The 5834-nt window shown below is 41.4% G+C and overlaps 1 protein-coding gene across 4 annotated transcripts in view; it reads right to left on the minus strand.

Annotated features, from left to right (window-relative positions):
* Nucleotides 1-5834, minus strand: part of ZFP82 (ZFP82 zinc finger protein) — a 43004-nt gene that overhangs the window by 19403 nt on the left and 17767 nt on the right. The window lies entirely within an intron of this gene.

The raw sequence follows: 5834 nt of genomic DNA on the forward strand, positions 1-5834 counted from the left end.
CACATGCAGCAACAAAGACCCTATGCAGACAACATAAAATAAATAAATTTTTTAAAAAATTTTAATAAAAAATAAAAATTATGATGTAGATCTTTTAATAGGAAAGATAGAAATATGTTTACTACATGTTGCTGAGTGAGGAATGCAGGTAACAACAGTTGTGAGTACTGTGATCCTGTCATGGCAGGTAAAAACACCTACATGTATCTATATATTCATGTATGTGCAAAGTAATCACTAAATGCTAACCTTTATTTTTAAAAAATTTTTTTCGATTGAGTCATAGTTGATGTAAAATATTATATAAGTTTAAGCTTTAGAAAATACACAGACATACAAAATATTCAAGATATGCAGTCTTTAGAAAAATAAAATGAAATGGATATTATAATTATATTTGTAAAATATATATTGGCATAAAGAGGTACTAACAGGTATCAACAGACAGAAAAAAATCTGCAAAGATTGCTTATTTCTACATTGTGATTTTTTTTTTTTTTTTTTTTGTGGTACGTGGGCCTCTCATTGTTGTGGTCTCTCCCGTTGCGGAGCACAGGCTCCGGATCCAAAGGCTCAGTGGCCATGGCTCATGGGCCCGGCTCACGGGCCCAGCCGCTCCGCGGCACGTGGGATCTTCCCGGACCGGGGCACGAACCCGCGTCCCCTGCATCGGCAGGCGGACTCTCAACCACTGCGCCACCAGGGAAGCCCTGAAAGAGATTTTTTAAAGCAGTCCTCCCTTGAACTTGGAGGAAAAAAGCTGCTATTTTTAAATTTATGTCAGCTCCCAATATCTGAACCAACTCTATGATTTCTAAGTTTCTGCTGCCTCTCATAACTTTTTTTTTTTTTTTTTTTTTTGCAGCATGCAGGCCTCTCACTGTTGTGGCCTCTCCTGTTGCGGAGCACAGGCTCTGGACGCGCAGGCCCAGCAGCCACGGCTCACGGGCCTAGCCGCTCCGTGGCAGGTGGGATCTTCCCGGACCGGGGCATGAACCCGTGTCCCCTGCATGGGCAGGCGGACTCTCAACCACTGCGCCACCAGGGAAGCCCTCTCATAACTTTCTGACTGATTAATTGATCTTGGTTCTGAATTAGTCATTTTAGTCATGATGCCCTCCAAAGAGCTAATGAATTGTCTTTGTTCTGTTGGTCTCACCCTGCATCACCATCATGAGGAAAAAATAAACTGTGAGACAAAGCTTATTACATAAGATCCATTGACCTCCACAGAAATCTGATGTGTTTGGTACTATTTGGTCACAACCTGATAGTGCTTGCTATAATCAGATGATGTCTCCTTTCCAGGAACTCCCAAGCCATGCCATCAGACTTCTTCATTGACTTTATTTTAGTCTTATTCCTGTAGAGGTTTATCTACCTTGATAGATAAAAAGCAACTTAAGGATTTTAGTTACTGTATTTTCCCCTAGCACTAGCACAGGATCTGGCATGATATGAGTTCTTTTTAAATGTCTGATAATTTAACCTAGAAATTCCAATTCTAGGAATTTATCCTTAGGGAATATTTGTAAAAGTATACACAAAGAAGTATATGCACAGAAGTTCTTCAAAGAATAATTTATAACCAAAAGAATACCTAACAATAGTCAACAAGCTAAATAAATTATGTTCCACTGTATGATGGCATATTATACAATTATTAATAATGATGATACTGGTTCATATTAATTAATGAAGAAAGATATCCATGATAAACTGCCAAGTACACTAGGCAGACTAAAAAGAATATGCACAATGTTGGGAGGTGATTGACACTCACATATGAAAAAAAACACAGGCTTTGTTGTCAGGATCCAGGATGTGAACCTAAGCTCTGACAGTTATCAACTAGGAGGCTTTGTACACGTTACTAATTTTCAGTGCCTCTGTTTCCTCATAGAAAAACTGGAGAATAATAACAGTATCTAGGGGACTTCCCTGGTCGTTCAGTGGTTAAGACTTTGCCTCCCAATGCAGGGGGTGCAGGTTCGATCCCTGGTCGGGGAGCTAAGATCCCACATGCCTGGAAGCCAAAAAATGAAAGCATAAAAACAGAAGCAATACTGTAACAAATTAAATAAAGACTTTAAAAATGGACCACACCGGGCTTCCCTGGTGGCGCAGTGGTTGAGAGCCCACCTGCCGATGCAGGGGACACGGGTTCGTGCCCCGGTCCGGGAAGATCCCACATGCCACGGAGCGGCTGGTCCCGTGAGCCATGGCCGCTGAGCCTACACGTCCGGAGCCTGTGCCCCGCAACGGGAGAGGCCACAACAGTGAGAGGCCAGCGTACCACAGAAAAAAAAAAAAAAAAGAAATGGACCACACCAAAAAAATAACAGTATCTATTTTATAGGATTGCTGTGAACCGTTAATATAATACATATAAAGAACTTAAAGCAGCTTATTATAAGCACTGAATAAAATGAAAAACATGACATGGCCTTCATTCTATTTATTAAAGAAAATTATCTTTAAAAATTTGTAATTAAAAATTTAAAATTTTTGATAAATCATCTCTAATAATTTTTTTAAAGGAACATTTATTTATTTATTTTTTGGCCGCATTGGGTCTTCGTTGCTACGTGCAGGCTTTCTCTAGTTGTGGTGAGTGGGGGCTACTCTTCGTTGCGATGTGTGTGCTTCTCATTGCGGTGGTTTCTCATGTTGCAGAGCATGGGCTCCAGGCGCGTGGGCTTCAGTAGTTGTGGCATGCAGGCTCAGTAGCTGTGGCTCACAGGCTTGGTAGTTGTGGCTCACGGGCTCTAGAGAGCAGGCTCAGCAGCAGTGGCGCACCGGCCTAGTTGCTCCGCAGCATGTGGGATCCTCCGGGACCAGGGCTCGAACCCGTGTCCCCTACACTGGCAGGCGGATTCTCAACCACTGAGCCACCAGGGAAGTCCTCTAATAGTTTTAATACTAGAATGCCCTTTCTCTTTTTTCTTAACAGTAAATTTTTTGAGATTTTCACAACTGGTCTTTCTTAACAGCATCAATAAATTTTAGAACTAGGCTTGAGAAAGTAATTAACAAAAATCACTGCCTCCATAACTAAAAAGTGTAAATTCTTGAAAAGCTTTTCAAATTAGAGGAGAACCATTGCACTCCCCTTTACCCTGCATAGGCATAACAATATAATAAATCTTATGACTGCACTGGATTGCTTTTTCAAAGTGTTGGGGAGTCTTTATCTCTTTAAATAACCAATTTTTATGATTCTATTTTGCAAACCAAACATATGTACACAAGTGCACAAAAAATATTTGGAAAAACAAACATCAAAATTGTAATATTCATTAACTCTGGATGATGGGACTAACGGCATTTAAAATTTTCTTCTTAAAACTTCCTTAGGGGCTTCCCTGGTGGCGCAGTGGTTGAGAATCCGCCTGCCGATGCAGGCGACGCGGGTTCGTGCCCCGGTCCGGGAAGATCCCACATGCCGCAGAGCGGCTGGGCCCGTGAGCCATGGCCGCTGAGCCTGCGCGCCCGGAGCCTGCGCTCCGCAATGGGAGAGGCCACAACAGTGAGAGGCCCGCGTACCACAAAAAAAAAAAAAAAAAAAAAAAAAAAAAAATTCCTTAGGTTCCTGCATTTTTTTCTTTTTACAATAAACCTGCATGAATTCTATCATCAGAAACAAAAATTAAATTACTATTTCCATATAAATAAAATAGAGTTGGGAGAGGGAGTACCTTCCAGTTGTTAAGAGAAATGTGAGTCATAGGCCTGTGACATGAGAGGGTTCTACACACACACACACACACACACACACACACAAATTAGTATGGCAGAAATAAATAACTGTTCTTTTACTGTTCATCAAAACGATAAGTTATCTTCACAATCCTTCTCCTGTAACTGAACACAATGAAGGTAAACAGCATTCCCAAATTTAGAAAGAGTATACCAAAGCAGACAGAATAGTATTTGGTACAACAGATGCTTTATCTCCTCCTTTCTCCACTGAATAACTAATTAATTTTTCATATTAGATATATCGTTGCAAAATGTCACACAAATCCCTAGTTTATTAAAAGGAATTCAAACATAACTAAAAATGTCATGAGTCATCTTGTTCAAAACTGTAACTATTCCTTAAAATTGATCATTTTACTTCTTTTCCTTCTCATGAGTCAATACCAATGGCATAAAATCGCATCACATGGATGGAATGTGATTTATTTAATAATTTCCTATTATTAGACACATTTTATTTTATCTTATCTTACCTTATTTTATTTATTTTTGGCTGCGCCACGCAGCTTACAGAATCTTAATTCCCCGACCAGGGACTGAACCCAGTGGCCCACGGCAGTAAAAGCGTGGAGTCTTAACCACTGGACCCCAGGGAATTCCCATAGATACTCATTTTATATAGTTCTTATTTCAAAGAACATTCGCAGACATTACAATCTTTGATTCTAGGCCAATGCATCTGAATCTTTTTGGGTCATGTTTGATAATCTCATTAAATTATGGACTTCCCAGAAAAATGGCATATTAACAACTATTATAATTTCACATACAATCTCAAGGGGTTTCTGGTAAAGTGAAAGCCCCAAATGGATTTAAATTACCACTAGTTAAGAATTCCTATTCAAACCATTTGAGCACCTCATTTTAAAAAAAATTTTCATTGGAGTATAGCTGCTTTACAATGTTGTGTTAGTTTCTACTGTACAGCAAAGTGAATCAGCTATACCTATACATATATCCCCTCTTTTTTGGATTTCCTTCACATTTAGGTCACTGCAGAGCATTGAGTAGAGTTCCCTGGAGCACCTCATTTTTTTAAACTAGGAAATGTTCAACACGATTAGCATGGTATTTCCATTTTTCCTGATCTATTGGAGGCCGATGGGGAATTGCTCCAAATCACCACTTAACAACAAATAGCTAATGTTTATTAAGTACATATGAAGTATCAGGCACTGTTATAAGCCCTTCACATAGTTTAAAAAAAAAAAAAGAAAGCTCTCAGAAGTAAGGGTAAGTATCTGCCACATGGATATATGCATATAGGCACTAGGGAGAGGAACTACATATCAAGTTAATGGACAGGTCATACTAAGCAGAAGGAAGCAAATGTTTCCAGGTCCTAAAAAATAAAAATGCATTTCACAGAACAAGTGGAAATACCCACTCGTCTTGACCTTGACTTTTAAGTGGGCAACAGCAATTCATTCGTCCTCATCTTAGTTTGACAAGACTGAGGAAGAAAGGAATCTTAAGACAATACAGGCCTTTCTTGGAGCCCTGCTCACGCCGGCTAAATTAGGGCACGCCACGACCGCATCTGTCCCCACCAACCACCACCCACGCACGCCCAGAGTAAGGAAGAGAAAGGGTACTGACTCTTCCCAGTATTAGAGAAAAGCCAGGGTCACGGCTGTGCGGAGAGGGAATTCCGTGGCTCCGAAACCTGCAAGTGGAAAGTGCGGAGCTGTGTGAGCAACCGTGCGTGTGTGTCCGCGCGCGCCCGCCGGAGGATGTAGTGCACCGGGAATACTCCCAGGAGGCAGCCTGGGGGGCACGTTCAGTTCTAACATTCTTATCCCAAGACGGGTCTGAGTCTTTTTACTGGGAGTCTTTTCTCTGGCTCTCAGTTTCCTGACTGGGGGCCATTTCTCTGCGGCTGGCAGAAGATTCAGCCGTGACGCTAGGGTCGGAGTCACCCAGTCCACGGCAACCGACGGTCACACAAGAGGCTCTGCACCCCATTCAGTCACACAAATGCCATCACCCACTAGTTCCGGCCTCACAACCGCACTTAGTCCCGATGCCATACCCCGGTGCAGTCACGCCCACAGACACACCATACCGTTACA

Source organism: Kogia breviceps, chromosome 18 (assembly GCF_026419965.1).
Source record: "Kogia breviceps isolate mKogBre1 chromosome 18, mKogBre1 haplotype 1, whole genome shotgun sequence".
Classification (NCBI taxonomy): domain Eukaryota; kingdom Metazoa; phylum Chordata; class Mammalia; order Artiodactyla; family Physeteridae; genus Kogia; species Kogia breviceps.